Source organism: Oryx dammah, unplaced genomic scaffold (genome assembly GCF_014754425.2).
Source record: "Oryx dammah isolate SB20612 unplaced genomic scaffold, SCBI_Odam_1.1 HiC_scaffold_11050, whole genome shotgun sequence".
Taxonomy (NCBI): Eukaryota; Metazoa; Chordata; class Mammalia; order Artiodactyla; family Bovidae; genus Oryx; species Oryx dammah.
The window spans coordinates 6,260,780-6,288,332 of record NW_024080444.1 but is presented as its reverse complement, the minus strand read 5'-3'; the positions used below and the strand labels follow the sequence as shown (position 1 = coordinate 6,288,332).

The 27,553-nt window shown below is 36.8% G+C and overlaps 1 long non-coding RNA gene across 1 annotated transcript in view; it reads right to left on the bottom strand.

Moving 5' to 3' along the window:
- Positions 1-26,253, bottom strand: part of LOC120860259 — a 665,889-nt gene extending 639,636 nt beyond the window's left edge. Inside the window, exon 1 of the long non-coding RNA XR_005720290.1 lies at positions 25,958-26,253. This is a non-coding gene — a long non-coding RNA (uncharacterized LOC120860259). The remainder of the gene's footprint in view (positions 1-25,957) is intronic.
- Positions 26,254-27,553: the final 1,300 nt, after the last annotated feature.

The window sequence follows — 27,553 nt, the reverse complement described above, 5'->3', positions numbered from 1 at the left end:
CTCCAGGCAAGAGTACTGGAGTGGGTTACCATTTCCTTCTCCAAGGGATCTTCCTGACCCAGGGATCGAACCCAGGTCTCCCGCATTGGAGGCAGACACTTTAACCTCTGAGCCACCAGGGAAGCCCCTTAATTCTAGGTAAATCATAATAATTTAATTCTTGGAATCATGTCTAACAGTGTCAGGAAACAGAAGGAATCCTCAACAAACTTAAGTAGAGATTTCAGAAATGTTTGTATGGGTCTGATACACAGGTCAAAAGAATCAAGGAATTATCCAAAGAAACAGAATATCCTTCAAATAGAACATAGCCTAAGAGAAGAGGGAATCAAAATGTTGACTTTGACCTAATCAAAGAGATTTAGTCACAGAAGAAGAAAAATGATCAGTGAAGAGTAGAACCAGACACTCTAATTACCTTGAGTTTTACATGTGAGTCCTACAGAACAAAGTGTTGCAAGGACACTTGTATCTAAAACTGAAGGAACTATCTCAACAAAGTGACTAAAGCCTTAGAGCACAAACAGAAACCCTACAGTAAAGGGTGACAGAAAAAGTAAAGGAAGAGGGTCTGAAGAGAAGACATTCTTGTCTGGCTCAGTAATGTATTACCATGGAAAAAGCTAGAGGCCTCCAGTACTACAGCTAGGAGACAGAGGGAAATCCAGGGCCCAGTGAATCTCTGGAAGGATGAAGAAGAACCTGAGGGATCCAGTGGCAGCCATAGGATATTAGTTGGGCATATCATTTGGATGTACCATTACTCAGCAAAAGGCTTAAAATCAGGAAAAGGGGAAAGCATTACTATAGGCCAACTAATAGCTGATTTGTACCCTGACTGAATTTGTGATTGAACACATGTAAAATAGCCTGTTTGGGACACAGACTAAACTTAGGGAGCATTTTTCCCAAAGGCTGAGAACATGAATGAACTAGAAAGTTTCAATAAAAAAATTAAATTTATGCTAGTACTGTTAATGTGACTCTGTTTGTAACCACTGGATAATGAGGACTATAGAAACTGATGTCAATTAAAGAAGTATAAAAATAAATTAAAATTTGTATAAAATGAAGCCTAATTTTCTAACTTTAACACCTGTGTCAAAGGAAAAAATCTACAATGTCATACTTTTAAAATTAAACTTATTTGACATGCATTCCACAATATAGTGATAAGCAGAAAATTCAATAAGAAAATTCATATGAACCAGAGAACTCAGGCTGAAATTCAATCTATAATATATTGTAATAGTAGGTGGAAGTTAGAAAATACCATGTAAATATTGCAAATACTTTAGTGAACAGTTTGTCAAATATATATTACCAGGTAATTATCTTAAGATATAGAATATTTTCATTATCCTAAAATTATCAAAATGCCCCCTTTGCAGTTAATATTCTCTATCTTCCCCTCCCTCAGGCAACCGCTGATCTTATTTCTAACACTGTGAGTTAGTATTGCCTGTTTTAGAAGTTCATAGAAACAAAAACATATCTTTTTCTCTGGCTTCTTTAGGTAAGCATACATTTTCTGAGATTTATTTGCATTCTTGGTCTGTATTGCTGTATAGTATTCCATTACAAGAATACACTAAAATGTATTCATCTGTTTAGGGGCTTCCCTGGTGGCTCAGTCAGTAAACAATCTGTCTGCTCTGTGGAAAACCCAGGTTTGATCCCTGGGTCAGGAAGATCCCCGAGAGAAGAGAATGGCTACCCACTCCAGTATTCTTGTCTGGAGAACTCTATAGACCGAGATGCCTAGTGGGTTACATTGCATGGGGTTGCAAAGAATCAGACACGACTGAAGGATTAACACGTATGTCCCTGCACAGTCGCTTAAGTTGTGTCCACAAGTTCTCTATTAAATTCATTTTTGAAGCAGTCTGCTTGTTTAATAAAACAGCATGGTTTCTTCTTCTCTGAAGTTAAGGGAGGGGAAAACTGCTTACTGGATGAGAGTAAGTGTTAAAGCATAGAAGACTACAAACATCTCATAAAAACAAGTTGCAACTCCAGCTACAGGTAACAGCCACACCAATTGCAATTGGCCAAGGGAGAAATATCAATAACCTCAGATATGCAGATGACACCACCCTCATGGCAGAAAGTGAAGAGGAACTAAAAAGCCTCTTGATGAAAGTGAAAGAGGAGAGTGAAAAAGTTGGCTTAAAGCTCAACATTCAGAAAACGAAGATCATGGCATCTGGGCCCATCACTTCATGGGAAATAGATGTGGAAACAGTGGAAACAGTGTCAGACTTTATATTTTTGGGCTCCAAAATCACTGCAGATGGTGATTGCAGCCATGAAATTAAAAGACGCTTACTCCTTGGAAGAAAAGTTATGACCAACCTAGATAGCATATTCAAAAGCAGAGACATTACTTTGCCAATAAAGGTCCGTCTAGTCAAGGCTATGGTTTTTCCAGTGGTCATGTATGGATGTGAGAGTTGGACTGTGAAGAAAGCTGAGTGCCGAAGAATTGATGCTTTTGAACTGTGTTGTTGGAGAAGACTCTTGAGAGTCCCTTGGACTACAAGGAGATCCAATCAGTCCATTCTGAAGGAGATCAGCCCTGGGATTTCTTTGGAGGGAATGATGCTGAAGCTGAAACTCTAGTACTTTGACCACTTCATGCGAAGAGTTGACTCACTGGAAAAGACTCCGATGCTGGGAGAGATTGGGGGCAAGAGGAGTAGGGGACGACAAAAGATGAGATGGCTGGATGGCATCACTGACTCGATGGACGTGAGTCTGAGTGAAGTCCGGGAGTTGGTGATGGACAGGGAGGCCTGGCATGCTGCGATTCATGGGTTCGCAGAGTCAGACATGACTGAGCGACTGGACTGAACTGAACACTCACTGCAGATGGTAACTGCAGTCATGAAATTAAAAGATGCTTGCTCCTTGGAAGAAAATCTTTGATCAACCCAGACAGCATATTAAAAAGCATAGACATTACTTTGCCAACAAAGGTTCATCTAGTCAAAAGCATGGTTTTTCGTAGTTGTGTATCGACATGAGAGTTGGACTATAAAGAAAGCTGAGGGCCAAAGAATTGATGCTTTTGAACTATGATGTTGGAGAAGATTCTTGAAAGTCTCTTAGACTGAAAGGAGATAAACCTGTCAATCCTAAAGGAAATCAGTCCAGAATATTCATTGGAAGGACTGATGCTACAACTGAAACTACAATACTCTGGCTACCTGATGTGAAGAACTGCCTCATTGGAAGAGACCCTCATGCTAGGAAAGATTGAAGGCAGGAGAAGGGGACAACAGAGGACAAGATGGTTGGATAGCCCCACTGACTCAATGGACGTGAGTTTGAGCAAGCTCCAGGTGTTGATGATGAACAGGAAGCCTGGTGTTCTGCAAACCACAGGGTTGCAAAGAGTCAGACACAACTGAGCATCTGAACTAAACTGAAAGCAGTGACAATATGTCCCTTTGGCAGACAGGACACTTTGACAAGTGAATCAAATCAGGAAAACATGGAGTTGAATTCGACAATGCTGTTCAAACCTAATCGTATATCTCCTAGTCTGTATATCTCTACAAATACATTAGGTGTAATCCTGTTTCGATATAAATGGCACATTTCATATTAATACAAAGAGTTTGGGAATTCTCTAAGAATTTTGGCAGACAGACAGCTTTTTGGAACTTGAGCCAAAGAGATTTTAATGAACCATTTTCAAATAAAGGGAAAGCTTGAAGCAAAATACACATTTCTATTAAAAAAAAATCCTAAGCCTGTTTGTCACCTTGACTAAATATGTTTTTGATTCTTTTTGTTGTTACTGTTGTTATTCTTTTTTTCTTATTGTTAAGAAAGAAAATACAAAATTGACAATTTGAAAATATTTCCCCTGTCCAGGATGGTGCTGCTTTTTCTTTTTAATTCAGGTCATTCTTCTCTCATTAAAATTATTGCCCTCTCCTTTGTTTTTAAAAATATATATTCAGTGCATGAAAAAAATCACATTGTCATTAAAAGAAGTATTTAGATCTTACCCTATCATCCTAAAAAGAAAAATTAAACTCCTTTCTGAGTCATGCTTCTATCTTTCCTTCTTATTTTAAATTGTTTTTATTAGTTGATATCCATTTGTAAAATAAGCCTCAACAACTATATTATATAATCTCCCTTACTGGCAATTACAGAAGACAGTTTCCCTCTAGTTTTGAGAAAGTGTGTGTTCTCTACTTTCCTTAAAAATAAATAAAGGTAAATTAAATTGCACATGTCTGGAGTACAATTCAACTGGATATTGCTTTTTCAGTGCTTTGTAGTGACACAAGAAATGTCTTTTTATATTTCATCTTCATTCAACTAAACTCAGAAAGGGAAAGCACCTATACAATTATGATCACTGATTAATATCAAATCAGTCTAAATGCAAGCAAGGAGCTTAATAGAGCAAAAATAAAGTGATGCTATTTATACCTGAATTTTCAGTTACTTTATGTTCTTTGAACTGCTGATTGCTTTGAGAGAGTCAGGTATAAAAATATCTTCAATAAATTGCTGTGTTTCTCAAACAGCCTGGTATGTTGCTGGAGTTTTGTGTTTGGCAGCCTAATGAGAATGAATGGCTTATAATCAACTGGGACTGACCCAGTTCATCCTTCACACCATCCATTGAATGGGAGAATGCTTTAGACATACAAGGTCACACCCTTGCCACAGTTATTCTGTCTAATGAGGTATCATGAGATGTCTACTAGTTCAAAGGTGTGTGTTAGGGCAGCAGAGAGAAAAAAAATCGTATACTTACTTGAAGTATGCATACACATTTCTCAGTGGATCCTTGTCACAATATCAAATTAAATGAAAAATGCCACTTCTTTATGAAATAATTTGCACTTTAAAGAGGTAGTAGTGATACAAATTTTACTTTCATGTTGTCAAGAATTAAAAAAAAAAAAACACCTCCAGAGAGTTTGTGTGTATTCCCCCCTCCCAAAAAAGCTCAATGACAGGTTGACTTAATTATTCAAATGGTAACTTTTTATAGTAGATAATTAGACCATATGTTAACCTCAGAATTTAAAATAACCAATTTGCTTACATTGTGTGGCTCTTGTCTAACTCTGTACAGGTACCATTTTCAGAGTGAAAAATGAGGCTTAGGTCAAATGAAAGCATCCATTAACATATTATTATCTCTGCAGAAATCCATAGGAGTGGATCTAGGCAACTAAAGAAGTTTTTTATTGTTAATTGCTAATTAAAGAAAAGTAATTGTAAAATTAAATTAAAAAATAAAAACATAGATGAACTATAAAAGATAATGAGTCAATTTACAACTAACTGAATAGTTTTACATGAATTTTCCCTCAAATAACCAATAATTAATTCTAAATAAGTTGGAAAAATCAGTGATAATTCAGTAAGCCATTGGGGCTTTAAATTTCTACAAAGTGAAGCAAACATAACTAGGGCTTTTCAGAAAGAATGTTTCCTTCTCAGTTCATTCACCAAATAAGTTGATCTTCTACAGGCAATTGGGTTTGCTTTTTGGCTCATTCTGCTGTGCAGCTTCAGAGTCATAACTTACCTTAAATGCCATTTGCCCACATTATTTAATAGTTCTGTAAATATTTTATGGATGTTACTATGTATTTCTATAATAAATTGAAAATAGAATTATGATCAATGATAAGCATTAGCTATTTTTCAAAGACCACCTTAGAGTACATTTTAAAATACTTTCCCTATAGGCTACAGCTACTTTATTAAAGAAATTAACATCTAATGTACTAAGTACTTTTTCCAGAATAAATTTAAGCCTTTAAAAATTAAGAACATAACATGATGGTCTCATGTAGGAAGAGATAAGGGCACTCCTGGTGACTTAGATGGTAAAGAATCTGCCTGCAATGCAGGAGACCTGGGTTTGAACCCTGGGTTGAGAAGATACCCTGCAAAGGGGATACCCACTCCAGTATTCTTGCCTGGAGAATCTCATGGACAGATGAGCATGGCGGGCTACGGTCCATGGGGTCACAGAGTCAGATACAACTAAGCTTTCACACTTTCAGTACTTTTCACTTTTTCAGTAAGAAAAAATGGATATGCATTAGTCCAGTGTATATTACAACAAACTTTGGAAAATTCTTAAAGAGATGGTAGTATCAGACTACCCACCTATCTCCTGAGAAACCTGTATGCAGGCCAAGAAGCAACAGTTAGAATTGGACATGGAACAATGAACTGGTTGAAAATTGGGAAAGAAGTAAAACAAGGCTGTATATTGTCACCCTGCTTATTTAACTTCTATGCACAGTACATCAAGTGAAATGCCAAGCTAAATTAATCACAAGCTGCAATCAAGATTGCCAGGAGAAATATCAATAACCTCAGATATGCAGATGATACCACTCCAATAGCAGAAGTCAAAGAGGAACTAAAGAGGCTCTTGATAAGGATGAAAGAGAGTGAAAAAGCTGGCTTGAAACTCAGTATTTAACAAACTAAGATCATGGCATCCAGTCCCATCACTTTATGGCAAATAGAAGAGGGAAAAGTGGAAACAGTGATGGATTTTTTTTTCTTGGGCTCACTGCAGCTGGTGACAACAGCCATGAAATTAAAAGACGTTTGCTCTTTGGAAGGAAAGCAATGACAAACCTAGACAGAGTATTAAAAAGCATAGATACCACTTTGCTGACAAAGGTGCATACAGTCAAAGCTACGGTTTTTACAGGAGTCATGTATGGATGTGAGAGTTGGACCATAAAGAACACTGAATTCTGAAGAATTGTTTTCAATTTGTGGTACTGGAGAAGATTCCTCAGAGTCCCTTGGACAGCAAGGAAATTGAACCAGTCAATCCTAAGGAAATCAACCCTGACTATTTGAAGGACTGATGCTGACGCTGAAACTCTAATACTTTGGCCACCTAATGCGAACAGTCAACTCACAGGAAAAGACATTGAAGGCAAAAGGAGAAGGAGGTGGCAGAAGATGAGATGGTTAGATGGCATCATCAACTTAATGGAAGTGAATGAACCTTAGCAAACTCCAAGAGACAGTAGAGGACAGAGAAGCCTGGCATGCTATAGTTCATGGGATTATAAAGAGTTAAATGCAACTTAGCAACTGAACAAAAAACAAAAATGTGTATATTAATTATTGTACATTCTAAAAGAGAAAATATCAGATATTGCCATTACCCCTTCTCCTTTATGAATATTATTTCTACTGTAGCCTTTAAAAATAATCTATTTTTCCTTCAAATATTTTCTCTATCCCTCACAAACTTGGTCACATACATAAAGAAACATTTGTTTATATCTACATTTATATTCTGATTTAATTAATTTTAGAAAAACCTTAAAGTTAAGTAACAGGATTTCTGCTTCATGGATGAGAAAACTGAAGTTTGTTGAAATTAGTAACTGGATGAAGACCAAGAATCTAATAATTCATAGAGCTAGAATTGATCTGAGTTTGACAATTCTAAAGCCCACGTTCCTAATCAATGTGACTATTAAACACTATACTTAAAAATAGTGAACTGCTTATTTTGTTATCAAATTTGTTAATTACTTATTCTGTTACAGGATGTACATTGAGCAAAAAGCAAAAATTGTCAAAACTTCCCCAATGCAATTAATTATGTTTACATGTAGCATATATGTTACACCAACATCCACATGTATTGTGTGTGTGAATATGTATATATATTTGTTAATCTACTCATAGTCAATGAGTTCATGCCACACACAATTAGAACAGACCTTTATAGTCTAGCAATTACTAAGTTTTTTTTCTAAAAGTATATTGTTTTCTGTGGTTATAAACAATGACCAAATTTTAAAGAGTATGAAATAAAAGGAACGAAATATAAGCAGACATTAAAAATTACTGTATACTATTTCTTATGGATTTCATAATTTAATATGAACATTAGTTATGTTTGTTAAGTGGAGCACTGGTTAAATTTATCTGTGCCTTCAAATTGGGTTAACAGTGAATACCTTGAAGAGCTGGTAAAATGTAAAAAAATAAGAAATTAGTGGTCAGGAGTTGAAGTTAAAGAAAAATAATTTATTTTGTTAGGAAATATATAATTTACACATATAAAATAAAACTAAACTAAAAGTTAAAAGACACAGTTGTTCAGAGTATTTAAATTTACTACTAGAATATTTAGTACAGTGTATGGGCATGCATACAGTATGTGCAAACCATGACATAACGGTAATAAAGACCAAGTCCTAGGTATTTTATGTAACTTCTGTCAAGTAAATCAAATAAAACATGAAAAATATAAGAGTATTTCTAAAAAGAATGATTCAAAAAGGCTAAAGATAATGAATAGCTATCTGTGTCATGATTATTAAAGTATTTTCTCTAGCAACATCAAGGTCTTTATTTTTTGCTATTATATTTTACTGTTAAGGACTGCATGAAAAAACATGCTTCATCACCAATAGAACAGAAAATAAGAATATAAAAGGGCTCTCAAAATTTCTCCCCCAAATATGCTATTACTTGGTACCAAGATTGTCCATTAAATTATTTATCATATACAAATACAGATTTTAAATAGTTTATCTGGTACCAAATAATAATATATTTAGGAAAGAAATTCAGGGGGAGCCTTTTTATTTATTTATTTATTTTTTTTCTTCTTTTTTTTTCTCTTACCTTGGGCATGGGGTATCTCTTCACGGAGGGGGAGCCTTTTTAATGCCCTTACTTTATCTGTACTATTGGTAGTGAAGCAAGTCATTATTTGGTACAGAGACTGTCCATGAAGGTTTTTTAGAATATGTAAATACATCTGTTACGTACTTTTGGCAACAAATAGCACGTCTGGGGAAGAAATCTGGGGGGAGCCCTTTTATGTCCTTGCTTACTAACTATACTCTTAGTAAGGAAGCATGCTATTATTTGAATGAAAATTATCTATTAAAATGTTTACCTTATGCAAATATATTTGTTAAATGCTTTATTTGTAGTCTACAATAATTTCTTATTTTATTTTGTCTTTCAAAGCAAGCTGATAACAAACTATTCTTTGTAAAAATATACTTTGAGCACTATCAGAGTTTCATTCGAATGCATTTATAGAACTAATTCAATGAGTTATCATTTGACTCTATGAAGACAACTGGCATTTTATTAACACTGAAATAGTAAATCAACAGAAATCAAAAAATGTAGTTGAATTCATTTAAAACCCATTTTAAAATAATGTATGATTTGAAACTTTTTCAAGGCATTAAAACAGCACATGTTAGATTAGAAAATATTTTTGATTAAAGTGTCCTGAATTTCAATAGCAAATTCTATAATGTAACTGCAATGGTAAGCAAAGATTTTATTAACTTCCCCAAGAAGTCTCAGATTTAGGAATATCAGCTCTAATTAGAAAAATTAAAGCTATACTTCAGAATTAATTGAAATTATTAAGGTGTTTACTCTTGCATTATTTATAGCCAGAATGTCAGCAAGAAGCATTTTATACCTTTTCATAAGTAATTCTACAGTGTATATTAACAACATAACATGACTTCCATCCAATATTGGGTCTTTCCAGGTGAGCCTGCTACAAGTTATCATTTTATTCTGATTTCCTGGGTGACTTTATAACAATTCTTCACTGAGAAAGCATGAAGGATAATACATTCCTGATGGATGGGTGTGATGCAAAATTTAGGCATTAGCTGCCCTCATTATATCTACCAGCAGGATTCACTAGAAACCAAGATAGTCTTATCATACAACTACACTGTGGATAGAGTGACCAGCAAGCCACAGATTGAGGCTCTGTTTTCTAAATTCAGAAAATTTTACAAACCCTGAAAAGACATGGATTGTAACTATAAAGTATCAATTATATGTTTTTATTTATTCATTCCTTGATTTCATCTCAGACACTGGATTCAGTTTTTTTTTTTAATTTTTATTTTTACTTTATTTTACTTTACAATACTGTATTGGTTTTGCCATACTTTGACATGAATCCACCACAGGTGCACATAAGTTCCCAAACACTAACCCCCCTCCCACCTCCCACCCCATATCATCTCTCTGGATCATCCCCATGCACCAGCCCCAAGCATCCTGTATCCTGCATCAAACATAGACTGGCGATTCGTTTTTACATGATAGTATACATGTTTCAATGCCATTCTCCCAAATCATCCCACCCTCTCCCTCAGAGTCCAAAAGTCTGCTCTACACATCTATGTCTCTTTTGCTGTCTTGCATGTAAGTATTATGCGTTTTGAACTTCCTAGCTCAAAGTACATGTGTCATCAGAAAAAAGAACTGACCTACTATCATAATTTAAAGCAAATAAGACTCAGCCCATGATTTCTGTTTGTGAGCTCAACCCACACAGCACAGACAGATTTACTACCATGGAAGGAAAATGAAGTTTAAAAAAATAGCAGCAACATTTTAGCAGTATTCTTAAACTTGTACATTTTTAGGTGATTCTCTGTACAAAATTAAACTTTTATAAAAGTGCAGACACAGTCTTTATTGCACAGAAGTCTGGAATGTTGGTTAAGTTACCTGGGTTCTAATTTCACCTTTACATGCTTAAAAAAAAATTATAAGAATTTGGCCATTGAAAATCATGGAGTCTCTTCTTCATTATTAGTGATATTAAATGTTTTGAACTATACTTTTTTCTCTAATTCGAACAACAGGATAGATGACAAAGTATCAAATACATATTCTAAATTCTCGATAGTAAAAGATACACATAAAAAAAGGAGACTAAGTTTTCACCAATTTTTCATAAGATAAAGAACTAAATAAAATAGAAAATATTAATTCCTTTAATGTCCATTTTGTTCTTTCTCTGTTAATAGCAGCAATGTCCCTGTTTAGCTAGGTACATGACCCCCAGCTAAGCATTACATTTTCCAGCTTCCCACGCAGCCAGCTATGGCCATGTGACTAGATACAATGGGATTGGGATATAAATTCTCTTAAAACAAAGCTGTTTCCTTAGACTTCCTATCTACTTATTATTTAAATGGGACTCCGCAGTTGAGGACCCCTCTCTAGGTAATGGCTGAGCAACAAGATGATAGAAATCTGGATTTCACAAATGCCCTTGTGAAACAAGAGTCACCCCATCAGCCTGGACACCTCAATTTAAAAATATTATGTAAGAAAAATAGTTCTATTTCATTTCAAAGACTTTGTTTTGGGGTCACATGGTTATAAAGGTTTAGACTGTAATCTGATTCATTGACTGTTAACTATAATTATTTGAAGTGTAGCCTATGGGTAAAAAAGTACTTTAAATTCATTTAATTTTAAATCAATTAGGAATCCTGAAAAATGAGCCAAAATGTGGGGGATGGGGCTCCAGAATTCTTAGATTGGTTACTCTATGGGAAAAGACAAACAAATGCACAAATAACTGCTTACCTAGACCAATATTGGACCTTTTCAAAGTTTTGTCATGAATATTTTATAGGTTTCCAAACTATTCCACTGATCATGTGGTTGTTAATTTACTTAATCAGAAAGCTCAATTCCAAGATTTTGCATAGACTAAAATAAGATTACTCTATTTTTCAAAAAAGGCCTTTCCCCCTTCAGTTATGTTATTTTCAGCAATAACATCTTGATTCTTTCCTCTTCTACTCAGTTTTCCCCCTTCCCAGTTTTTCCAATCTTCCAACAGATCAGACTCAATATTTACCAGCTTTAGTTACTGATAAAAAAACAGATCCAATATAATGGGTTCTTTAGAGTATAGAAACATATTACTATGGAGCCAATCAACATTTTTGTAGCCATCACATTATTTTGGATTTGTGGTCTAAAGAAGGGGTTCATGCAGTATTTTCCAAGGTCATGAAAAATACAGACATGGAAGTTGTGAGCACATATTTATTTTGTCTTATGATATATCACTTTAAAATCCTGAGTACTTTTCCTAAGACAAAACTTATTAACTTTAAAAAATCAATTATTTTGTCAAGCCCTTATATACACTTTTCCATATGGCTGATTCATGTTGAGGTTTGACAGAAAACAACAAAATTCTATAAAGCAATTATCCTTCAAAAAATTAATTAAAAAAAAAAAAAACTTTTTCTACCTGGTTAATTCCACAGAAAATCAGTCATATGTTATCCAAATATCCAACAAAGGTTTTCCGGAAGGTCTTAGTATGAAAGCAACATTGTAAAAACTTATTAACTGTTTCCCTTTTTGATCTGCAACATTTGTTTCAAGACATTTAATTTTCATGTTATACAATGTGTGCCACGATCCTGGAAAGTGCACCCAAATTTTTAAGATTGATGTGAGTAACTACATACATGCAATACTCAACAGATGTTACAGTAGCATTTCCAGCAACAAAGACCTGGAGCCCAGCCAAGCTGTGAGCAGAAGAGTCTGTGCCTGTTGGGGCTGGGCTACAGTAAGAATCCCACACAGTTACAGGATGGTAAACCAAAGGAGGCTGACCACTTTGGAGCTGGCAGGGGAAATACAACATAAAATTTTGCTAGACATCATTACTTTGTATGGCAGATACTGGCTGCTGCTGGGAAGCAACAGAAAACTGATCGATTTGTTGTGCAGAAATAATATAGTAGCTGCTTCAACTTGAGCAAAGCCACAAAAGGGAAGAAGTCCCTCAAAGTTGGCATTTTATGTCACTGGCTGAAAAGAATACTCATGATACTCTGAAATCAGATTCAAAATTAGTGTCTGAAGTACATAAACCTGTAACAAACAGTACAAAATTTGAGATAGTCTCTTCATTTTCATCACAAGCTACCTAAATTATTTAAGTGTTAACTTCAACTTGTGTATATGACTTTATTATAGAGTACATAGTGTGGTAGAAGACAAAAAAGGAATACAGATGAGAAGGTAAGGAAGCCTTTAATGTTTTAAGCATAATCAGATTTGCATTAAAAAAAAATGTTTGGTGGAAGGGAGAATAGAGGAGATAGGGTGGAAGTAGGAAGGTGGGAAGTAGTAATCCAGGTAAGACATGTGCTATGGACAGAATGTTGCATCCTTCCAAAATTCTTTTGTTAAAATCTATTCCCCTATTCAATGGTATGTAGTGTAGCAGGTGATTCAGTCATGAAGGTCATCATGGATGGAATCAGTGCCCTTATACAGAGACTACAGAGAACTCTCCTGCCCCTTCCATCAAGTGAGAATACAATAAGACTGTCTAGTGAAAGTGAAAGTGACTGTCTATTAACCAGGAAATGAGCTCTCACCAGACACCAAGTCTGCTATCACCTTGACCTTGGGCATGCCAGCTTCTAGAACTGTGAGGAATAAATTTCTTGTTTATAAACTACCCAGTCCATGGTATTCTTGTCATAGCAGCCTGAATGGAATATAGCAATTCAGAAGACCCTGAAGTAAGATTACAGCATAGGGAAATTTTCAGTAAATAATAGAGGGTGGGCTTGACAGAGCTTGGTCACTGACAGTATCATTTTTATGGTAGGACCTTCCAGATAAACGTGAATGCCAGCATAGAACTGATGAGACAATCTAGACTTTTAAAAAATTTTACTCTCTTGAAGTTGCAGATTCTGCTTATTTTAGCTAATTTTCTGGACCTGTTAGATTTGTTTGCCTGTGGAGACCTAATCCAAGATATGTTGCACAACTCATACTGTATATGCAAATTATACTGTATATAATGAGTATATTACATTTTAAGAATAATTAACATTACCCATTTAAAAATACCATGGACCTAAAGATTATGATTTATTTCTTCATAAATCAAGAGAAATACAAAGATATTATTGTCAGTGTGTGCAAGAGTCCAGAGCTTCTTTGTTTTTTAGGCTTGACACTATCCTCCTCCAAGCTTTTCAGTGATAGAAGGCCAGACCTTAACTTGCAACAAGCATTTTAACAGTTTAACAATCTCCAGTGGACATGTTTACATCATAAAACTGTCCAGTCTGGCACATTTTCTATTTCTTAATTCTAATTTACAAGGAAAATTCACTGAATTTCTTGGCAAGTAATCAGAACACCTTAGGGAGGAAAGACCTTACCAAGATCTCGGCGGGTAGGGGAAGATAATCCAATAAAACTATTCATTAAGCATGTTTCCCTGTCATTCACACCTGAAAGGAAGAGATTTGGGCCTCTTGAAATATGAGTCATAATACAACTTTAACTTTCTCTATTTGATATTTTGTATTTCCCCCAATACAGGGAGCATGAAAGTTTTTGTGTTAATACATGTGCTACATCTTGTGGTACTAACTAAAATGATAACTTGACAGATGTATACCATAGACATAAGAAGTGTTGATCAAGTCAAGGAAGAACAAAGCTAATATTTAATTGAGTTTGATTTTAAAATGTCACACATTTCTGATAATTTTACAGAACATCAAAGATAATTTTCATGTCCTTTCAAAGTTAGGGTACCAGATTTTTATCAATAGGCTCGAGCATTGCTCATATGTTAGAAACCAAATAAATGTTTAGTAAGCTTTTTGGACTGTGAAGAAAGCTGAGCTCCGAAGAACTGATGCTTTTGAACTGTGGTGTTGGAGAAGACTCTTGAGAGTCCCTTGGACTGCAAGGAGATCCAACCAGTCCATTCTAAAGCAGATCAGTCCTGGGTGTTCTTTGGAAGGACTGATGCTGAAGCTGAAATTCCAATACTTTGGCCACCTCATGCAATGAGTTGACTCATTTGAAAAGACCCTGATGCTGGGAGGGATTGGGGGCAGGAGGAGAAGAGGATGACAGAGATGGCTGGATGGCATCACTGACTCAATGGACGTGAGTTTGAGTGAACGCCAGGAGTTGGTGATGGACAGGGATGCCTGGCATGCTGCGATTCATGCGTTGCAAAGAGTCGGACATGACTGAGCGACTGAACTGAACTGAACTGAACTGAACTGAAGCTTTCTAGTGGTAAAGAACCCGCCTACCAATGCAGGAGACTTAAGAGACGTGGGTTTCATCTCTGGGTCCGAAGATCTCCTGGAGAAGGAAACGGCAACCCACTCCAGAATTCTTGCCTGGAAAATTCCATGTATTGAGGAGCCTGGCAGGCTACAGTCCATAGGGTTGCACAGAGTTGGACACTGCTGAAGCAACTTAGCACACTGCACACACAAGACTATATTATTCAATCTTTTTTGAATATTTTACTATACAAGTTTAACTTTTCTATCCTTATAATCTGAAGATTAAATCATGATTTATGCTGTAACTCATATTCCCTCAATTTAAGTTTCAAGTAAGCAATTGTACAAAAATTCAAGAACACTGATCAACACACTGGAAGAAAAGCAGCATATGGAAGTAGTTTACTATTGCTATCAAATTAAAATTACAACAACTTTAATCTAACATGATGCAACGGTATAAATATAACCCAGACTATGTGGCAATGAGGCATAAATACCAAGAACGCACCAAAGTAATTGTAATTAAAATGACTCTTAGAGGACCAATTGTTTGGCTTTCCTCTTCTTATTTCCTTACTGCTCATCATCAGCATCACTTATATTTTGTATCAGTTAATTATGCTAGTCTCATTTCCTTATCATGGGAAACATGCATTATAGTACCTTGGATTATATTCACTGGCAGATGAGGCCTTTTTGACCCTAAATCTCACTCCATCATACATGCAGAACTCATCTTCCCTGTCTTCATATTTCTATTCCTCTATGCGTTCTACACAAAGCAAAGTGACTCAAATATCTTGATTGACTAAAAAATTCTAGCTCTTGGTCACCAGTCACTAAGTGTAGCAAAGTATGTAAACATCTGATGCAGCATAAAATCTATGGCCAAGGGTCTATAGGGGACTGTTTGATGGGAACCACTTCACTCAGTTTACTGAGAAGGGACCTATGTGGGCAGACACCACTGGCAAAAACAGAGGGCACATCAGGTTCTCCTTCTACCAGATCAACAGTCTCCAAGGAAGAAAAGAAATAAACTCTGCCATATGTAAAATAGATAACTAATAAAAGACCTACTACTATATATAGCACAGGGAACTCTACTCAATACTCTGTAATGACCTACATGAGAAAAGACTCTAAAAAAGAGTGGATATGTCCCAGGTGGCACTAGTGGTAAAGAACCCGGCTGCCAGTGCAAGGAGATGGAGAAGATGAGGGTTTAATCCCTGGGTCAGAAAGATCCCCTGGAGGAGGCATGGCAAACCCACTTGCGTATTCTTGCCTAGAGGACCCCATGGACAGAGGAGCCTGGTGGGCTATAGTCAATTGGGTCACAAAGAGTTGGACATGTCTAAAGCAACTTATGCATATGTATATGTATAACTGATTCACTTTGCTGGCCACCTGAAACTTTCACAACATTGTAAATACACTATAATCCAATATTTTTAAAAAAGAAAGGGAATGCACTTTAAAGCACTTGTGCCACCCTTACCCACTCAACTTTGGCAAGAGTTATCTGGAAATAGTTCACTTTTGTTTTGTGTCTTCTCTTACTTTTATCCTGGAGCAATGCTTTCACAGTATTCTGACCCTGTATGTTAGCAGTTACTTCCAATATTTTGTGTTGGCTTCATTTGAAAGGAATTATATCATGAAAGCTGAGCTGGATATCTCATGTTGTACACATTCGATGCATATAACCTATGTGATTGCAGAATTTTTATACACTAATGCTGTACACATGGGAGAAAGGACCTATCTCAAAATGGCAAAGTGGTTTAAAATGTGGGACCTGCAGGCAGAGTGCAAAGTTTTTTCACTTTACACTCTGCTACAATGGACAACTACATTGCTACAATGGACAACTTTCCTTAGCGTCTGTGTACTTTAGTTCCCTCATCTGTAAATTAAAAATAATAACTGTACCACCTTCATGGGGCTGAGGTGGGATAAAATGAGTTAATGCCCATGAAGCAATTAAAATAGTGATTGGTATACCTTAAAGAGTCAAGATGTTTAGCTATTATTATCACCTTCTATCTTAAGGCTTTTTCAAAGCTCATGAGAAGATTCTACAAGACAAAAATATTCCCAAACCCATGATGAAAATAAGACCCTGATGTCATCACTGATTAGGAAAAAAATAGCTTCTTTATTTTAATGTAATAAGAAGTGATAACTAGAATCATAAGAAGTAATGAACTAGTTAGGAAATGTGGATTATGTTAATGAAAGTTATGGCTGAAATGTAAGGGACATGCCAATACAAACAATGATATAATCTATTTTAAAAAACCTTAACAGTATACACTTTTAGAGTCTCATGTGGCCAACAGATTCATCCCGGGGTAACTATGGCACCAGATACCCATTAAGGTCAATGAAATGCGCATAAAAGGGAAACTTGGCAGTAGAAACAGAAATGAGAAGAGATATCCAAACCCTACTGAATAAGGGAGAAAGGAAGCCTACTATAGGAAGAAACATAAGATCTCTTCTGACCTAGCTCCCTAAACTGATTAATCTCCATGTTCAGCCTATATAATATTTCACACCAGAACAAATATTGCCTGAAATATCTTCCCTGGAAATAAGCATATGAAGTATGTTATATAAATATAACTAGACTATTTCTTAAGATATACTACTTCAAAAAAAAGTAATTATTAGTATGTCTTCGTGACTGTGTATTTGTGTTATTAAGTCTGGCACCTTACCAAGAATGGAGAGGTGTATGGGAAAATGGAAAGCACCTAAAACACACGCACACAAGAGGAAGGCGTGCAATCCTGAGGGGCAGGGAAATGGGACACTGAAGTGCTGATCTCAACCTCACAGGCACACAATTCTACTGCAAGAAAGCTCTGTTGTCTTGAACCACACAGGTATAAATCATGAGGCTAAGCCATGTCTTACAGAGCTAACCACATGTTTCCTAGGAGGAAACAAATGGATAGCACGTACGACACAGGACAAATGCATCCAGTCAGAGGAAAAGCCACCAGACATCCTCACACACTAAAATTACGAGCAATGAGCCACTGAAATAAATAACATTAATAAATATTAATTAAGAACTAATAACATATATTGTAAAATGCAATGGGAAATACCAATGATGGCAAGATATTTGCTTATCTTTGTAATGCACATAGTTCAGCATTAAAATTTAGAGATGTAAAAGTTTCCTTGAAGGTGAAACCATATACTGTCTCAGGACTGTCAAATGTTACTGTTGAATAGTACCATCAATACATCTTTGACAAAGGCTATTAACGAAGATAAAAAGAGAAATTCTTTAAAATTAAATTAGAAACTAAAGAAAGCAAAAGATGAATTTAGGGTAATTTTTAACTCCAAATATATCTAACAATCCAAGCAAGTTTCTAAAAATTTAAATTATACTTTTGTCCTCCTCTTTGGTTATTTGATGCAAAGTATATATTACAAAAAATATGAAAATAAGTCACACATTCAAATATACAGAATTTCCTCTCTTTCTCTCTGCTTGTTCTTTTTACTGGGAAAAACCCTGTGCTCTCCTACAATAATGCTTTGGTTGTAACTGAAACAGCAGCACAATTACTGACTATAACTTATATGCCATGAATTTGAAAATACAAAGGATTGGTACATAGACTGTAAATTGCTACAGTGGTCTGGAGATTTACTTGTGTTTCCCATATTTTGTCAACGTGAGGATGGTATAGTGTTATGCTTATCATACCTGCCTCTCTGGAACTTTGGACAGTGGGCACATTACCCAGTTAGCAATGGAATAACCCAACTGTGATGATGATGAAGTATATCAACTAACTGCAGAGGAATAGAACATAGCCTACAGCTGCTACACTAGCAGCAAGGATTCTACCAGCTTCCAGAGAGATGCTGCTGACTCAGGATGACAGCCAATGAAAGGGGGAAAGTGATAAAGGAAGCCAAGAACTGAGGACATTTTTCTGTAATTTAAAAGATTCTTTAGGAAGATTATATTTTTTTCTATGAAATAAAAAAAAAAATTCTTGATAACAGGGAAAGATTTCCTAAGAATACAAGATGATCACAATTTGGGCAGTTTTATATTGCTCCCTTATGAGTGTTTACTCAGCATTCCTTGGCATATTGGAGACAATAAATATTTGGCGATCAAATATTATATGGATTATGCTGCCTTGTGGTACATATTACATAATCCTGAGCAGTGATTCTGACTTGAAAATATAGCTAAGTTGGGAAACAGAAGAGAAATTGACTTCTAGGTGTAGTGCATATGGTGCCTGAATTATTGCCTTCTTCTTGATTTTTGTGCGAAATCAAAGGAATTGATACAGATCATGAACTGATAAACTGACCTCCTTAAGGGTTCTAGATGGATACAAGGTAGAAATGGCAAAGACGGGGACAATGAGGGTACAAGCCAAGTTCCCTGTTACTCTCATGGCCATTCACCCCAAGTGGAAAGTCATATCTCAACCATTTGTGGGAAGAAAAACAGTGGAAGAATACAGTATCTAGGACGAGATTAACAAGTCTCTCCTTTTCTCCATTTTCTGCTCTATATCCTTTATTCTACCTTTAAGTAGAATTTATGATCATGAAGATTCTAGGTCACTGTACTTATACAATACTCAGTGATACAGCATGTAGAGTATTACTGCTTTTGTACTAAGCCTCCCAAGACAATCTAATAAAAGAAATACATCCTGTGATACAAATTCCATAATCCAGGTGTTTAGTAAGTAGTAAAAAGGAGTATGTGCACATATACTTGCCTGGCTTTGTTCTCTGTTCATGCAGCTGCTTAAGGGGGTCTCTTTTTCAACAGTACAAACTATATTTGAGAAACAGAACTTTGGGGTAGTCTTTAAAAGGTACAATTCACAGAGGTCCTAATATAATAAGTGCACTAGTAGACTCATGTAGCTGATTGCTTACATATTTGCAGGCTTGAAATTGACTTTTTAAAACAAAAGTTCACTAACTCTGTATTTAAGTGTAATAGTTTTTGTTCTTTGGCAAAGTAAATCAGATAGCGTCATATATGCAATGATTCTTACATCAAGGTATCCCAGTTAATGTTAAATACATTTAACCTGAGAAGGAAATGGCAACCCACTTCAATATTCTGGCCTAGGAAATCCTGTGGACAGAGGAGCCTGGCACGTTGCAGTGCATGGGGTCACAAGAATTAGACACGGCTTGGTAAACCAAACCACCACCACCAATCTGGGGTTAAAGATGACTGTTCTTAAGTAATCAACCATGTCATAACCAAATATTAATTTGTTCCTTTCGTTTTTTTAGGATCTTAAATGCATATACTTAATCAGGTAAGTAAGGTCCATAAGAACATGTAAAAAAAACTGCAATTATATACATCTCAACTCTGTGGGAGAAGGTGAGGGTGGGATGATTTGGGAGAATGGCATTGAAAAATGTATATTATCATATGTGAAACGAATTGCCAGTCCAAGTTCGATGCATGATACAGGGTGCTCGGGGCTGGTGCACTGGGATGACCCAGAGGGATGGGATGGGGAGGGAGGTGGGGGGGGGTTCAGGATGGGGAACACATGTACACCCGTGGTGGATTCATGTCAATGTATGGCAAAACCAATACAATATTGAAAAGTAATTAGCCTCCAATTAAAATAAATAAATTTATATTAAAAAGGAATATTTAATAATTATTATTATGTGGTATTTAGAAAATATGGGCTTCCCTAGTGGCTCAGTTGGTAAAAAATCAGCCTGCCAGTACAGGAGACATGCATTCAATCCCTGGGTCTGGAATATCCCCTGGAGAAGGAAATGGCAACCTACCCCAGTATTTTTGTCTGGGAAATCCCATTGACGGAGGAGCCTGGTGGGCTACAGTCCATGGGGTTGCAAAAGAATCAGACACAAGTTAGTGGTTAAAAACAAACATTTAGAAAATATATGAAATTATTACAAGGGGGAAGGCCTTAGTAAAATGATATATTATTGAAACTTCATTTGATTTAAGGACTAATCAGAGAGTACTTTGATACATTACACTCTAACATATGTTCTCTTTGACTACTCAATTATTGTATATACAGTTCTAAAAATTTTAAGCACACTAGTTTCACTGTTTCATCTTTAATAGATGTATTTAAATGCAGAAACACATACACATGGACACACATGCAGATATTCGCAACAAAAAGCAAATGAACTCTCTATAATTGATCAGCAATAACTTGCATTCAGTTCAGTTGCTCAGTCGTGTCCAACTCTTTGCGACCCCATGAATTAAAGTAAACAATTTTAAATATAGCATGATCTCCCAATCTCCAATGATATAAAACATATAACATTTGTAGAAATATAGGTCACTCGCTACCTTTCAGAGACTTCTATCATAAAAGGAGAAGACTAGGCACACTGATTTTCTTAGAGGGGAGAAAGTTTCTAATTTCATCAATTATACAACATGAACTACATCTAGGAAGAAATGATTTGTTTCTATTTAAAAAACAAGTACTTAAAATTAACACCATAGGTATTATTTCTCTGTATTCACTTTCCACGATAAGTATGATGATTATAAAATATTTTACATGAAACGTATCCTATATCATCAATGATTTTTTTAACTTATAACTTACTAACAGGTGCATAAACTATTGTCTGGGTATTTTCTTGTTAATGTAGCATGTTAGATTATATTGCTCTGTGATGGAAAGCCTCTCCATGAATTTTGGAAATTTATTTCATCTTTAAAATTTTTAATATTTGAAATATTCAATTTCCTCTTAAAATATTAAGTTGAAATAATTCTTCTATAGTTTCTTCTAGCTGTGACATCTATTATAGGTGTTCCAGGGAAAAACATGAGTTCATTTCAATTGTACATATTTATCTATGACATTGTAAAATAGCTTATATGAAATAATTAAGAAGAGAAAAAGGAATGTCAAAAGAAACTAAGAAATTCTTCTCATTTTTATCTTCTCATACCCTTCTGGTATTGAATAGAACATATACAAAAACACTTACTTGTGCAATATTCTTTCAGTAGCAAGAGGAAAGGGAGGTTTAGAGAAAAATTAATCAAGCCCCTTCCTTCGATAATTTCCATCCTCCTCCTTCAAAACCACTCAAATAAATACTTAATCCAAGAAAGAAACAACATCCAAGCCCTGCCAACATTGCTTCAGGAGAATATCCTTAGAATTCCTTCAAACAACATGGCTGCTCCAGCTCCTACATGGATTATCAAGCTGACATAGTGTAATTCAACAATTTTCTAAACACTAGTATTTCATATATTAGTAATTATATTAACTTGTTTCTAAGATTTTTTTATTGAATTACTCTCAATTTGTAGCCCACTTTCTCTACTTGATAGACAAGAAAACCCAGGTAAGGGAGTCCAAGTTACCTCCCTGGGGTGACGCAGCCAATTATAAGGATCAGAAGAAAATTCAAAACAATTCTAGAATCACATAAATGTTTACCTTATGGGTAATGTTCATTTTTGGTTGTTCATTTTCCTTCATTCAACACACTTTAAAGTGTTTGAAGGAACATAACCATTATTACAAGTACATTTAACTTATACATTTTTTAACTGTACTGGTGGAAATTCATTTACTCTTTATGGATGTCAAATTACTTTTGAACAACCTGATTAGAACCCAGTGAACTGACAGTAGCCATAAAGAATTTGCATTTAAATATATAAGGAGATAAATTAAAATGGCACTCAACTGGATACAAAATACTATCCATCCAACATTCACTATAACTTTTAAATTAGCATTATCAAATACGTATTTTCATATAATTTGCATGGTTAAAATGCATTAAATTCAGTATAAGTCCAAAAAGACATTGCTGGAGTTGAGGTATTTTATTCAAACAATAAAGGAATTTTAAAGTTATGTGTGATACGACATTTGAGAGATACATATGTAAAGACATATTGATAGATATTCTAATTAGCTGACTAATTAATCAACTTTGAAAATCACACTTTTTTCAGAAATGTCTATAAAAGAAGCCATTGGGTAGGTGAATTTAAAATATGTAGTGTGCATTTCAGATCACCTGTTCTCAAATTTCCATACAAAATCCATCCATTACCCACCTTCTCCCATAAGCCAGTCTTAGAAATGCAGAGATAGCAAAAGTTAAATCACTGACACTTTCCTAACTGCAAAACCATTTACACCAGTGGTAGCCACACTCGTCATGTGTACTATTAGTCATTACTAAAATTTTAATATAGTATCCAACTAATTTTTTATATAAACCAGCAATATTTTAGCTTTTATCTTACACTTAACCTTACTAAAGAAAACATCCTTTGCTCTTGCAGATTGCATCCGTACCCTACTAATAGTACACAGGAAAGAAAGGATGTCATTTCATATATGCAAAAAACAAAGTAATTTTAACCATATTTCAGAATTGCATCTAATTAACGTCTCACTTGTTTTAAGAAAATAATAATCACATCCAAAAGGTTCCATAGAATGTATGATCATGTCGTCCATAAAATCTTTAAATATTGATAGTTTCAGGACTATACCTATAAATTCAATGTTACTATTAAAAGAAAAGTATGTTTGCCTTCGCCAACTGCAACTGTAAGCAAATGCAGCTGTACAGCACTTTATTAGTAAGAACTCCTTTAGTAAGCACACGTTTAGAGGAATTAATCATTCATTCCCTGCAGACTGCTTATGTATTTCATAGGGCCATTATCTGATCTGAATAACAAGAACAATTGCATAATAAAACATATTACTGCTGACATTAGCAACTTTCTTTTTTTCAGCTTTAAAGTTGCAACCACTTCTGGACTGCACAAAAAGCTGGTGGCCAAAAGACCTGACAATTAAATTGTCCCATTCAGTTTTGACTTTTTTCTCTCTTATTATGTAGGGACAATGATCAAACATAATATGTGCAAGCTTTACTAGAAATGGTTGTAATTCAGGTTATCTTCCTCAGCACTATGGCATAATTAGAAACAGAATCTGTGTCAGATTAGTCTTCATGTTAATTCTGTCACGTTTTTTCTTCTGTGGAATACATGTATTACAGTAATATAGGCAATAACATGTTTGACCCACTCAAATTTGGTAATTCACCTTTTATTTTTCAATATTTATTTTTTCAAACATCAGCTATTCTTTCAGATATTTGAGGTCACAGATGAGTAGAGGTCATTTGCTATAATCCAAATCTGATCAACCTGGGGCTTTATTTTAAATTATTTAAATTCACTTTAAACTAATGGTAGAAGTGGCAACTGAGAGCAGTAATATATATATAAGAAAACACATTTGGATAGAAAAATAAAGTAATATATAAGAAATAATGATAAGTCTTTACCAAGTGATTTCCATGTATGGTAACTTCATGTCAACAAATTCATCAACTGTCCTACTGTTATTTCATTATCCTAAAAACTTATGTCTCAAGATATTCAGAGCTTTTGACATTGGATAAAAACAGTTCTGAAAGATCTCTCCCTTTTTAAAATCAGTGATCATTAGTTCAGTGTTCAGTTTTTAAAATTCAGTGTCAAAAGAATATAGCTACTTTTATATAATAACTTGAGTAAATAAAAAGGTGTTTTTTCACTTTACCCATTATCATCAATTAAATATAAGAAAGCCCTTAAGTATTATTTGATAGTACGGTGTTTTCTTAGAAATAAAATCTGTGAGACAAGTGGTTTTAATTTTCAGTCTGGTTTTTAACTCTTAAAATGATTAGAAAAGTGTGTTTTATACCAACATGGAAAATTGAAAGTTAAAGAAAAAACAAACTTTTTAAATAAGTATTCTATACTAGTCAGTATGAGCGTTATGTCAAAGAACTTTGAATTTGTTAACCAGCTTTGTTTTAACTAAACTGTAATTCCTACTGTATCTACTGTATATGTAACAATGCAAGAAGAATTAGATTCAGGATCCATTTGGCAGTGATAAAGAAAAAAAAAAAGACTGCTGAAATGTTATTGATTCTCTCCCTCTTCTGCAAAACAAACTGACTCAACTATATTCGTCCTGATATAACACAAAGATTCTATTTAGATATCACAAAATATTGCCAAATGTATCTTTTTTTTAAAATTTTAAGATATCGTTAACCCTTTCACAGAGAAAGGAAGAGTGTCCTACTTGTTTTTACAGAAATGCTGCAGCTACTGACATGGTGATGTTAACCCCAAGAGGAATACTGCCTGCAAAAGTTTTTGATGCAGAGATATTCAGCCCTAGGAGACACCTTAAACCTGTCACAGGCTGCTGAGCCCTGTCACAGTTTATAACCTGCTGTGTCAAAGTCACAGCCTCAGCTTCTGCCCTCTCCAAAACATTTTTCAGATTCCTTTTCCAAATTAATTCCATGCATTTTTTTTCTAAACGAGGCTATTTCTCACATTTTCCTCCACATCTCATTCATCTACAAGCATTTAAAAACAAACAAACAAACAAACCTCAACAGGCTTTTATTCCAGTCTTTCAAACCACCTATATTAACTTTCCCTTGACCCATTTTTTTTTTTTTTTAAACAAGCTCTTCAGAACTAAAGATAAAACAAGCAACCAAGAGAAGTCAGTGAAGGATGGGAGTTGGTGTGGATTAAGACTGAGGTTGAAGGTAGCAGTGGGGCGGGGGGGTACCAGTAGGGTTAGAATTCTCAAGGTTTTGTTTTTTTTTTTTCTCCCTTGGAACCCTTCCTTAAATCTTAGAACCAACCAGCGTTTCAAACACCAAGCTTCCCATAGCTCGTGAACAATGAGCGTTTAAAAAACAGACCTCCAGTATGGTTGCCCACACTGAAGTCTGCTCAATGCAATGTTCTTCCAAAAAAAAAAAAAAAAAATGCTTAGCAAACCACTTCTCAATTAAGAACTAGTGAAGTTATATAAGTCAACTTGTTCCCTGGTAAAACGAACAAACTGCCCGCCCATACCATCGGGGGAGAAGCATTCATTCAGCATCTGCCTCACTTTAAGACAAGAAATACGGAAGCACAGTTTACTTACTAAAGCAGCCGCTCCAGTCTTCCTTGGAAACCCTGAGGAGTCTTCTCTTTTCTCTCCTTCCAGTCAAATAAAGAATTGTCTTTCTATTCCACACAGGCCCAGAATAAACTGCAAGAAAGGACAGCACATGCACAGCCGCCCGTCGGGCTCTGGCTTTGGTCTGCTGCCTCTGCTTCGGGGGTTCTGCTTGTTTCAAAAGTGGGATCTTCTTTTCGGGAGGGAGGGGGCGAGGGCAGGAGAAAATCTGGGCGCTCCGCAAGCTCGCTGGGGTCCTGCAAATTATTCTGAAGGCAAAGTACCTGCACTCTCCCCGCGGAGGCTGCCTGTCAGCGGCGCGAGGAGGGAGGAGGCTGAGGAGGAGGAGCAGCAGGAGGGCTCGGCTGGGAGGGAGCGCGGGGCGGGGGAGGCCGACGAGCGGCTGGCGGAGAAGCCGAGGGACCGTCCGCCGTCAGGGCGAGGCGCTGCCCCACGCGCTCGGGCTGCCGGCTGCGGGCGCGGCGGGGCGGGGCGCCGAGGCGGCGATCCTCTCCCGGCCGCTCCCGCGCTGGCCCGCTCGCTCGCGCTCCCTCCTGCTCCCGCTCGAACAGACAAGGCACACACCCCACGTCTCTGGCGGCAGCCGCCCCGCCGCACGCACTCACCTGCATTTCCTTAACGAGCCACTTGATGGCTGCCAGCGGCGCGGGCCGGGCTCCGGCGGGCGGGCGAGCGGGAGCCTGGGCGGGGAGGACCGCGGCGCGGGATGTTCCGAGGGCCCACCCGGGAGGCGGCGGCGGCGGCGACGGTGCAGGCGCGCTGGCTGGGGCGGGACGAGGGGAGACGAGCCGCGCCCCCGAGCCGCCCGACGCTGACCAGGTTGACCCTGCGCCCCCGAGACCTTGGCTGGATTCCAGGACGCGGGGGGCGGGGGGCGGTCAAGCGGTCGGAGCGGGGAGAGGAGGCCATGTCAGGCGCGGGCTATTCCCGACCACTAAAGCCACAGAGGACTTGCCCAGGTGTGGACCCCGCTTGCGCTGCTTCAGGTGTTCGCGTGCTTTCGATTAATTGTACAGGTGTTTTGGGTTTTCTGATTTGGAGGGAAGCTGGCGGTAAGGGTTAGGGGGTGGAGGGTTTAAAAATGCAAGGGGCAGAGTTTTAATTTACAGCACAGTGGATGCTTGGGAAGAGTCCCCGTTAGTACGAGGTCGGGTAGGGGAGCGAGGCTGTGAGGCGCCCGGGGTGTTCTGTATGTCAGACACAGGGTGCAGCTGTCAGTCGGGATGTTGGGCAGCCTGACTGACGGGACTGAAGGAGACGTTGGGCTCTGCCGAAGTGATAGTTGAGAAAGGCAGAGGGTTGGGTTGGGTTGGGGCGGGGGAGACTGCAAAGGAGTTGCTGGGAAACAGTCTCGTTGTTGAGAGGACGCGGGCGGGCATTGGGGGAGTAATTTCTTCCCCTCCTGCTCAGTACCCCACCGTAGAGCGGCCAGTGCCAGTAAAGTGGTGTACCACAGACTCGGGAGAGGAACTTAGATCCCCTGAGAGAAGCTAGAAAAGGAGACTGGAGCTGGGGAAGAGGATGGGTGGGCAGGCTAGAATAAATTTAGCAGAAAGCTTT